This window comes from Pseudopipra pipra, chromosome 4 (assembly GCF_036250125.1).
Source record: "Pseudopipra pipra isolate bDixPip1 chromosome 4, bDixPip1.hap1, whole genome shotgun sequence".
Lineage (NCBI taxonomy): Eukaryota > Metazoa > Chordata > Aves > Passeriformes > Pipridae > Pseudopipra > Pseudopipra pipra.
Window position 1 is genome coordinate 19,007,073 of NC_087552.1, and position 12,130 is coordinate 19,019,202.

General features: G+C 40.8%; 1 long non-coding RNA gene across 2 annotated transcripts in view; it reads left to right on the top strand.

Annotated features, from left to right (window-relative positions):
• Positions 1 to 12,130, top strand: part of LOC135413840 (uncharacterized) — a 41,728-nt gene that overhangs the window by 17,849 nt on the left and 11,749 nt on the right. The gene's annotated exons all lie outside the window — the stretch shown is intronic.

Here is a 12,130-nt window from a genome sequence, read left to right on the forward strand (position 1 = left end):
GTCTTCAGAATAGTGGAGTTTTTTGGGTTGTTCTTTTTTTTTTTTTTTAAATATGGGACTTTCTGAGAGGAGAACTGCCCCTTTTAAAATTTATGAGTTGCAATAGGGACAACAGACCGCACAACTCATCTGACAGGAATGCTTTTAAACCTCTGTCTTCCTTTGTTTGTAGAGGAGGTAGGTGTAAATGCAGTAAATGTTTATCATTCCACTATTAATGAAGTTGGTTAGCATTTGCTTCAGAGCTACGGGAAAAGAGGGGAAGGAATGGTGCTGATGGATAATTAAAGACTAAGGTTCAATTTTTGGTGCCCTAAAGCAACCTCTATTTTATGTCGGTTATGTCAATAGCTGGCTGAAACATATTTAGCCTTGTTTTGAACCTCATCTTGGGACCATAAGACCTTTAACAAGCCCTCAGGTTGTTTACCTCTGAAGGGGAAGTCTCAGGCTGGTCAGTCACCAGAGGACAGAGCCACACATACAGTATAAAGGCATCAAATACTTTAAAGAGCAGGTGTGCAGTGTCCAGTGTTTGCTCTGTCTGATCAGGCCATCCTAGAGTTGAGTACACATTGTATGTTAAACCCTAATTATGGGACGTGTTATCCTTTCCAAATGACCATGTCCAGCACGGAGGGCACTGCATGTAGCAAAATCCCACTCGGCTCTATTAAGATGTTCCAATCAATCTTTTCCCTGGGTCTAAAACATTTGGTGTATGAGCTAGTAATGAATCAGCAGGTCACGTAGATAAGACATTAGCTCATATTCGTTCTTGCCAATAATCATTAGCCCTGTAATTGATTTACTTCAGCATAGTCTATGTGTAGACTACTCTGTCAGCTCAGAGAAGTCTGCCATGAAGCCTCTCCAGAAAGTCAGACAAACTCCTGAGTTACCCCAGCAGGTCTGATAAGGAGACACAGTGGTGGAGAGGACCTGCTGTGCCATTTATTTCTTTTCCAATCATCCTCCATCCCCATTGTTTTCTACTGTGGTCAGAGTACAAGTGTCACATAGGCAGTTATCTTTCTCTGCTGAGCTGGTTTCCCAGCAGAAATGAAAATGTGTGCATTTATTACCAGTTTCTCATCACTTGTTGCTTGCTGTTAGACAATCAATTATCAGTGGGATTTCAGTTGTTTATATCTGATCATTTAAGTCACTGACAAATAAAGGTTCATTTCAGCTGTAGGGTTTTGATTGTGTTATTTTGGCAACTGTGGGAGCAAAAGGCTTCAAGAAATAGAGGCTGGCTCCCCAGTTCAGGCTTTTGACAAAATATCCACCATTTTTAAGGAGTGTCTTCTGCATCTCTTGCAACTTTGTAATGGCTCTGGTGCAGAAAATGGGTTCCTTAAGCGCTTTTCCTCAGGGAGAAACTGTCTGGGGAACAGTCATGGAAAATAAACCAGTTTTGGAACAAGTCTCAAGTGGCTACATGGGACTAACCATTCTGCCTAATCTCACCACATTCTTGGAGAGGTAGGTGGCTTCCCAGCAAAGCTCACTGCGTGTTTGTTATGTCAGGGCTCAGCCACACAATTCGGATAACGCAGCTCATGAAGATACCACGAGTCAGCTGAGGTGTAGTAGCTGCATATGCAACACCCACAGAACCTGCCTAATGCAACCTGAATTAATTCTCATTCTTTGCAGACTAAATGAAATCATTTTACTGCATCAGTCATTGGTTAAAAACCTGCACGTGTGGTTTTCTCTGCGGGTCTGTCTGTACACGGTGTCCTGTTAAGTGGTAGTAAATTGAACTCTAGATTAGATTCTCCCAGTCTTTTCTTTTCAGCATATTTTGCAGCAGCCTTCACAAGGAATGTTCTGCGACATGCAAGATTTCTTGGTCTAATGCATTATTATGTAACCTCCTGCCCCAACTAAACAAAATGCGCATTTTATTTTATGCGAAATAGTGGACAGACATTTCATGTGAGCTTGCAGAGTGATCCAGGTGTTAAATCTTATCAGTGTGGTTAAATATGTTGCTAGTTAATTTTTTTCTTTTTTTTTTTTACAGTGGGGCAGAACAGCTAGCAAAAAAAACAAACGAGCAAAAAAAACAAACAAAAAGGTGGGAGAGAGGAGTACAACGATTCAAGTTTGGTTTTATGGACTTTTTTTAAGCCCAGAGGAAATGGAAAGGATGCAAGGCATAACAAAGGAGCATAAGAGGAGGCAAGAGGTTTGCGGGCTCCTCATTAACCCACTTTTCATTCCTTCCCACCGCTGCACTCCCACCATCGTGACTGCACTGGGGGTCCTAGGGCATGTGAGAAGAGGTGCTCAGCCTCTGTCCTACTCCTTCTTTCTTATAGGACCACAGGAGGACTCCTCCTGCAGCTCCTCTGCTTCCCCTTTTTGTCTCCTGTTGATAAGGTGATATATTGCCAAACACAGAGAAGAACTGATGTGCAGGGAAACAGGCAGGTCACGCTTCCACTGGAAAAACTAGGCTGACTTTTCAACTAAGACTGGAAGGCACCTACTCCTGCTGAGTGTAGCTGTATTCTAATTCTTCTTTTCCCAAATCAGGATGAAACTCCTCATCTCAGTAAGACACAGGTGGTGCTAATGCCAAGAACTCTTCAATGCCTCTCCTCTGCAGGCCATACCAGGGAACAGGGATGTCACTTCAAAATTTTTTTTCTGCTGTCAAGCTGCTGGAGCTTCAAAGCAGTTTCTTGCTGTCTGTGCTTTCATGCAGTTTGATGCCTGTGTTTGTGGGGTTTATGCATTAATGTCTCTTTCAGGCAGTCTGCAATAGCTCATTCCTCATAGGGTAAAACCCTCTGAGGAATATAAGACCTTTAGTTACTCTGGCTTAATTCTGTTCAAAAGACTATCTCACAAGAGGAGATTAGAGAGATCATTAGTTCTTTAGGTTCAAGAGATGGCAGGAATTAAGAGAAGTTGCTCTGCTACCCTGTGAAGTAGTGTACACGCAGCACTAGAGAGGGGCAGGGGTAAGAAACGGTCTTTCTGAGCTTTTCTCAAGGAAGAATTATTTTCCATGCAAAAAAATAGAAAATATTTTTCTATTGGTACTTCTGAGAGTGACTAGTGGCAGTCTTGAATTAATGCAATGTAATGAAGGGCAACAGTGAAGTGAAACACATGTTCTCAAATCCTCTTTCATCAACTTCTTAGAAATCCTAAAATGCTGAAGCTGCAGAGCCTCTTAACGCCAACTTCAGCTTCAAAACCACCCCAATTTCGACACTTAAAATGTCAGGTTTCTGCCATCATCTTGCTATGTTTGTGCCATACCATCATGTCTGAGAGGAGGAGGCACTCTTTCTTCTAAAGACTGCATTTAATCTATTTACCGAAGGTATGTTTTTTCAGCCATTAAGCTTTGCTGCTGATCAGAGCTCTTCAGAAGGAGTCTTATTTTTCAGTCAACTTTTTTCTCCAAGGACAGAAGGAGTTTAAATAAGTGAATTTCTACTGTTCCTAGTTGTCTCCATGCCATCTCCTCCAAAACTAAGGCAGTGGGTCTGAATCATCCTTGTCGTATTCCAGTTTTATGCTGAAATCAATAGGTATACACAGGATAAAAATCGAGTAGAGCAATAGTGAATTATCTGAGCAAAAACTTGTGGTCTATAGCATTCACCTTTGCAATGCTCCATGGAGTACATTGCTGATTAAAAACTCTGGGTGCCATTGCTGCCTCAAATCATTTTTCAAAACTGCACAAGGGATAACTTTCTCCTGGTTTTCTTGGGATAGCAAGAAAGCAGAAGAGTAAAGGTGCAATATTGTCCTTATTTATTTTTAATATTTTTTCCTGTGATTTATTATCTGAGACACTGGATTTTTCCCTGAGAGCTATGATTCTTTGACAGGTCTATCCAATATTGTCATTTATTTGTTTAGGCTGAGACATCTGAGCTTACAATATCCAATGTTGCAGTGAAGTTCTTGCAGGCTCAGGGAGTTTGTGAAGTGGAAATTCCTCTCCTGTTAAAAGAATTCTGCTTTCCTAGGAGAAAATGTCAGAAACATCTTAATATCTCTCTTTTTTTTTTTTTTTGTAAGCACCTTATTTTTATCAATGCCTGTTGAAAACTGTGTAATGCTTTCATAATATGACTATTGTTTTTTCCAGTCTGCAGAGGTTGAAGGAGTTATCAGGAGTTACCACATTACCAGAAGGTATTAAAAACATAGAAGGTGATGAGGAGGGGTCAGTGTAACTACTAGCAGCATATAAAAATGAATAATGTTCAGCTTAACAGTTTTGATGCTGCTTCTATTAGCCTTACCTATGAAAGCTACAGCAATTGCCTGCCTTGACAGTTAGTCCTCTCATCTACCCCAACTCACTGCTATTTGTCCTTTTGGTTTGTTCTGGCTGCAGCCTCAATCCCCAGCCTTCCCCACAGTATTCTGACTTCCAGTAAAATGGGAGAAGCAAAAGGAATAAAAAAAAAAAAAGGCGAAATCACCCTAAAATAACCCAAAAGTGTGGGGAAACCGATGAGTTTCTCTGCCATGCTCCCATCGTGCAGAGAAAGGAGGTTGCTTATGACCTTATGTACAGGCTGAGCTTGTTCAAAGATGTTCACATGTCCAGTCCAGGAAACACATCCATCTAAGTCTCTGCCTTCGAAAAACAAAGATGATAGAAATTTCAAAGCAAAATGGCTGGCAAATGCAGACAAATACCACTTGGTGAATCACCAGTGCAATCCACCAGTATCACAAGCCAATAGCAAAAGTGACTGGTGGTAGTTTGCCCCTAACAGCACGAAAATTAGGAATGTGGTATTTATAATATCTCCACATAAGTCCTCTTGAGGCTGGTGTATATTGAAAAATATGAGCAGTTTGTGGTTAAATCTCTGCACTAAGTATTTAGACATCAGATTACAATGTATATGCCTAATAAAATGGATCACAAGGTGTGCGTAGGTGGCGGAGACCATACTGTCCTTGCTGTTCAGCTTGAGAGAGACACGGGAAGGTTACTTTGGTTAGAAAACAGGTCAAGCAGTCAGCCAAGGAGCTGGGAACAACAGCATTATGTGCTGTCGGACCAAATCTAACCTGCTAAAAATACAAGCAGGGTGAGCAGTGATCTTTGCTGTTAGTTCCATGCCTCTGCTGCTCTGAGACCCTACTGAAACCCTTTACCTCATCAAAAATGTATTTTTTGTAAAAATACAAACAGAACCCAATCCTGTAAATAAGAACAAGTTCTAAAGAAAATTCAGGTATTATACCAGGAAATGTTAACAAACCTTAGTTGAGATAGCAAAGATATTTAGAGTGAAGATTTCTATACCTAGATAGAGACAGCAACAGTGACAACAGTCAATGTGATACCTAAAGCCTTATACTGCATGTTAGCATGCTTTTTCTTTTCAGTAGAAAATGTATAAATATGTTCTTTCGCTCTGAGTAACAGAAACAAATTATTTTAAGCATGGGATTGAAGTTTTGGGTTTATAGGTTTTTGAGATTTTTTTTTTGAGGAGGCCTATATAAATAAAGCATTACTGTTAACACTCATGATGGGGTTTTGTTTTAATACAAAGACTTGACTCTTTTGACCTGGGAATTCCTCTGAAGTCTTCAGTTTCAACTTGGCCATTTTCATGTCTGTGTTGAAGAAGGAACATAATGGTGAAAACAGGCTTTGCAAAACCTCTCAGTCTTGATTTTCTGCCCAATGACACACTAGAGGGCTTGGCTACATGAATGTGTATGTATGTGTATGAATGTGTATGAATGTGTATTGAAACATCAGAGATGAAGAGAAATGGAAATCAGCTCTGCATTTTTCCTTCCCTTGGAAAACACTGCTGAAATATGATCTTCATTTGCTAGCATGCCAGTCAGTATGTATAGGCTGTGTCTAGTCTGCATCAGCTGGCAGGCCTGAAGAAGGCATCATACACAGGAGCTATCAAGGTTCAGCTCCTTGGATTTGCAGTGAATTGAATTTGATGGATCAATAATCTCATCTGCTTTTCCAAACCCCTTTGCTTTTGCAAGTAGTAACACTGAGGTTGCACTAGAAGCATCTTTGAGTTAACATGTATCTGACCTGTCAACTGCAGGGTCACATCTGTAGGTGGCATGGATGGACTAGATGGCATAGATGGAGGCTGCTGGGGCAGTCTTTTGGTGTTTTCCTTCTGTCTAAATAAAGGTTTTGGAAAATATCATAATTTTCCACAGAACCTTTCCAACAGAAGACTGTTATTTTCACATGAATTTATCCAAGGGATCCAGTGGCAATATTAACATAAAGTGTTCATTCTGTGTGTGTGTGGATGCTAGGGGACACTGCTTTGAAGATTAGAATAAAAAGCAGTGGATGGACAGAGAGAGTTGTAAGACTTTTTTTCCCTACAGGAAAGAAATAATATTTATTTTGCTTATATTTTCTTTAAAAACACGCTTTTTAAACTTGAAATGTTCCTTTCTATCATGTTTTGGCCTCCTTAAGGAGGTCTACACATACCTTTTTAAGTTTACCAACATATTTAAGGATGGAGGCTTTCAAGTATTAGAAGACAGAGACTACTTCATTGAAGTCACTAGGAGTTTCATGACTAATTTTAGTAGGGAGGGGGAAGGTGAGCAATTCTTGCCAGCTGACATCAGACAGGAAGCTGAGTACCTCCACAATTGCTCATCTGCTGACAATTTAAGAGTATTTTGCTATCTTTAAATAGATAGCATAAAAGGTCGCCTCTAGACATGCCTGAAAACAGGAGAAAGCTTGCAAAAAGTTTCCATGGCTGCTCTGGGTTTTTTTTCTTTGCTTGGAAAAACTATCCACCTATTTGTTCTCCATCCTGTACCGCTTCTGTCATCATCCTTCACTCACATACCTGCATATGACTAAAGGCCTTTGGTCCTTTGCGATCCAGCTCTTTAAACCACAGAAATGCAGAGCGGAAAGTACCTCTAATCTCTCTAATCTCTCTCTCACTCTCTCCTTAAACAACATTTGTGCAAGAATCTCAGGAGCATCAATCTTCTTCATCAAGTGACAGCATCTGATGAAAAATTCAGGATATCTGCAGCTATGTGGCCCCTCCAATTTAAAGCCTGTTCCTCTTCCTTATCTCCTCTACTTACCCTGTAGCTATGGTAGGTTGCCAAGCCTTTCAGCAGGACACTTCTACATTTTGTTCTCTCCTCCCTCTCTCCCTTCCTATTTTGTTGTCCAACTTCTCATGAATTTGAAGACTTAACACCTTATGCCTTCTTTACAAGTTAATATGGCCTTGTTGGGCACGCTTAGGAGAAGACAGCATTCAAGTTCCATGGAAGATGAAAGTGCTTTGTTTGTCTTAATGCTGGATCACTCTACAATAAAAAAAATCACTATCTTCTGAGCCATTCAATACATGTTCTTCCAGCAACATACACCAAAATAACAACTGCACTGCCCAGTGATTATTGTCATAAAAATAGGGTAAGAAAACTTGCTTTTTCTTTCTACCCATCTCAGATTAGAGGACAGCCATACCATCAGTTTTCCTTGGCTTGAAATGGCTGCCTCTTCCCTCTGCTGAGGAAGACAGAACCATGGAGAACATACTGGGGTATGTGGGAGGCAGAAGACCATAAGAATAAATGCCCTTGCTGCAGACAATGCTGCTGCTGAGTTATTGATGCCCGACAAACGCTTTTGAAGCATGGGCTCTGAGGTAGAACAGACATGGTGAAAGGTGGAAAGGGGAAAGGTGTGCTGAGAAGGTAGGCCTGGGGGAAAAGACCAAAACAAAAGAAGCTGTGGTGTCTCTTCTGCTGAGGAGCTGCTGGACTTCCAGACAGAGCATGATGGCTTAAACAGTAGCAGAAACATTAATTAAAATGACTGTTTTAGGGTTTTGGACAATTAGTCCGATAATTACGCCACTTATTTATTATAATAGCCTGCATTATAATGGATGCTACGCAAGGGAATTAATGTCTCTAAACTATTTAGAATTACCCTGAATATGCCATCTTTTTAAATAATAATACAGAATGTCTCCATAAGATGTTTAAATAAGTTGCAGATTGCTGTGTCAGGGCACCCTGCTATCCAGGCATGCTGACCACTGTTCAAAAGCCATACTTGCTTCTCATGAAAGTCAAACATACATTTAGGAAAAATATCTCTTGCTATGGAGCTGGGAGCAGGACCCTGAGGCTGCTGTGTGCACTACCAGAGCAGGGATGCTTTTCAGCTCTGTAGCAAGTTTTGTACATCTGTCAAGGCCCTATAGTGCTTTGCTTCCACCAACAGCAGGGTAATACATTGCCTGCCTGTGCTTTGGCTTGGTTTGTATCCTGACTCTTTGTCAGATAGAGATGGTGCCTTTGCCTACAGGCTGTGGCAGGCCTATTTATGATCTGCTCAGCACAGCCTGTCAGAGGCAGTTAAGATACCTTCACCTAAGCAAATGCTACTTGCTATTTCCTTGTTATAAAACAAAGGTCGTTTGAACTGAAAATACCTCTGTTCCTAGCAGAAGTGGGGGAGAGCTCTATACAATTGTCTGCCAAAGCAGCATAGGAGCCATGGAAGAAGCTAATACAGCTATCACTGAAACATAGATGATGTTGACTGAGTTTGCACGGATAAAACAAGCAGTGTACCTATCCAACCCTCAGTTCAGGTTTCAGTTGGCTGCTCCAAGGCTCCATGTGAAGCAGTGCAGCTGTGTGACCTTGCCCAATTTCAATTATTGTCATTAAGATGTGGTAAAGTCCATGAGGTAAATGACATGCAAGATGAGAGAAAAAGATATTCAGCAGGTCCAAGGACTCAAAAGGAGAAATACAGCCTTGACAAAGGTACAAAACTCTAAGGAAAAAAGCAGGGAAGAAGAGGGCAATTTGGCAGTGTCAAGCATTAGCCTGTTCTTATGAAGCAACACAAATGATTTCTCTGCCCCCACTGTGCTAGAAGGGATGCAGCAGTTTCCTTAGCGGGGTGGTGAATGTGCCCATGTTAGCCCATGCTAGACAGCCAGCAGCAGGGCTGCTTCAGCAATTGCTTCCTTCTCCTACCCTACTGCCCTGAATGCACTGGTTGCATTTTGCAATCTAATTAATTCCAATCTCCAGGTCCTTCTTCATGCTAACATAGCAGAAAGAAAGGAATGGTCCAGCAGTGGTTGCTGCACTGCTCTTTTCAGATACCCGCAGCTTGCATTCAGGGTGGAAATGCTGTGCAAACTCTCAGTAGCTTTATAGAGCTGAGGCTGCTTTCTGTGGGGATTCAGCTTCATCATGGTGAATGTAAAACCTCTGTGCCCCAGCAAAGACTGGAGCCAGGATCTGTGAATCCTAACTCCAACAGCTATACTAGTAGTCAGGCTATGCTTCCTAGATAGCACTGAGTGATTTGCACTGATTTGCATGGAGCAACCTGGCTCCTGGGCAGCCTTACACCTAAAGCTGAGATATGTAATACCTCCATTAACTACCTTTATATCAGGGGCAGGATGGAGTGTACCCTTATGCATGCCTTTTGTGACACTGTGCTGTATTTTTAAAGCACAAGATGTTCTGTTCTACAAAGCAGCACCTACTGAAAAACATGAACTAGCCAGGTACTTGAAATTATAATGGTGGCTAACCTCTAATGGACTGAAAACTGTGTAAACCTGACAAATCTCATAAAATAAAAATAATTATGCCTTCTATATCAAGCATTTTTAGAACATGAACAATGTGTGTTCAGGAAGAATAAAGCTTCCCTGAAACTACAGGGGAAATAATGACACCTAGTATTCATGGGGCTGTAACAAAATATTGTTTACAGATCTCCACTGGTTGTGAAATTATCTGTACTGAAGAAACTGGATGTACTCTAAAGCAAAGATTGAAGGAGCATAAAACATGTAATATTGTAGTTACAAGGCACATAAAATCTTATTGGATCTGTGATAAATATTTGTGCCTGAGCAATTTTGCTATTTTACAAACTACTTTCCCTGGAGGATGGTTAAAGAATACAAGGACATCCTATTTATCAGATTTAAAGTCTAGCAGCTCCCAATACCTATGATGAGGGTGTAATATACCTGTTCTCAAAAGTGTCCAATTAATTGTTTAGTTTTGAATTCAAAATATTCTTTCTCTTTTTTTCTATTAAAGCTGCTTTCAATAGATGTATCATCTCCTGGGCTGCATAAATAAAGGCAGAAGATGTCCCTAAAGGAATGCTGTTTTGGAATTGAAACCATATATTAAACTCCCCATGGGGGATGAGGAGCCCACAGTGCAGAGTTTAATAGAAGCACTGCATTCAGCTGCTGTACAATGCTTGGAATTTGTCTGTGGGACTTGGAAGAGGCTGAGCTGCACATCTAAAAAAAAAAAAAGAATGCAAATGCAGGCATGTACTTTGTAAGAATTGTGTATGGGGAAGGAGGGCACTTGAAGATGAAGATAAGACTCCCTGGGTGGCAATGAAATATTTTCTCCAAACTTGTATTTTAAACCCCATAAGGATCTCACACAGACAAATATTTTTTTTTCTTTTAACTTGGCCTTTTATACATTTACACCAGTAATTTCTTAGGTATTCGTATCCCTTATGGATTGGTACTGGGTGTAACCTTTTTCCCCTTCAGAAGAAGTCCCCACCTTTCTCCATGTATGGAAGGAATTTAAAATATTAAAACTAAAACAAATCCTCTCTGTAGATTACCTTCTCTTTTCCTACATCACTTTTTGTTCAAATCTCAAGCTTGCTCCCAGCTCAAGTCTTCAAAGGAAGAGTTTATCTTCACCTTTTCCTAACAGCATCTTATCTGTCAACTTCCCTTTTATTCACTAACCAGTGTGGAGGTTTATCCCTTGTTCTTGAAAACAAGTATTTCGATCATTCCTCACAGAGGTACTTGCTAATTACCAGGTCAAATAGCCACAGGATGTGGTTTGGTGTTCGCATTGAGTCAGGAGTGTGTTTTCTGAAGAATTGATTTCAAGGAGAAAGCTGAAGAGGCTGCCAAGTCGCTACATCTGATCTACCACAATTATATTGGGGAGAGCTAAAACCTCTGAGCCTGGTGCAAACCTCTGTGCTGCTGAATGGCTAGCTGACAGTACATAAGAAAACAGAAAAATTGTTTTAAATGGTGTCCATCACTGTGCAGCAGCAGTGCAGATTTGGTGTAGGGCTTGTGCTGTGTCATACAATGAGATGTTAGTATTGCCTTGCTGAACAAAAGAAATTTTCTATCCACCATTTGGGGAGCGAGGGGTGATATTTTAAGGAACTGACATATCTGCATGGTTTCATGTTTGATCATGACTAGAACAGCACCATTTGAGGGAAGGTGTTTTTGTCTCGGAAGCAAAGTCTCAATGTAATGGTCAGCATCAAATATCTACAAAAATGGGGGCAGTGGGAAGAGGCAGGCTGCTATGGATGACTTGCAGAGCAGTTCCATACAATGTATTTGTACGTGTGTCTGTTGCCACCTGTACACTATTGCTTGCACTCCTGGAGCTGTTTTGAGGGTTATAGAAGAATATTTTTTATAATGGAGTAAGTCCCACCACATGTATGTTCTGCCTCTCATAATTCTGAAACTAGACAATGTAGCAAGCAGAGTTAAGTAACCTGTCCCTAACCAAAATGATCAAAAGCAGACAGTTTTGATTAGGTTGCTTTTCAGAGTCATTGATGGGCACGGTCCTACTGAGGCAGTTTTACCCATCTGCTGCAGTCAGATGATTTGGACAGTGAACGTTTGGAGAGTTAAATGCCAGGGCAGAAAGCTCAGGGCCACATAGCTGTAAATAACTTCATGGTAGTCCACATGCTTAAACATCTTTAACTGGCTGATCACTTTCTATTAGTTATCCGGCTGGAACTGAGATTAAATTAAAGTCTTGCAACCTATTGGGACAGCTCTCACGAATACATGAGTTTACAAGCAATTTGGCCATTGGGCCACTCTAGGCAGCTCACAGAGGCAGAGAGACAAAGTCAATTATCAGCCCTCTCACCCATTTAATTTCTGGAATGGTGACTTAAATAGACAAACAAAGGTGTCTTTAGGTAAAACTGAAAGTCTGGGTTGAATGATCAGATTGAATGATTGGCATATGGCGTGGTTTGTATTTTTGTTTTGTGCATCAT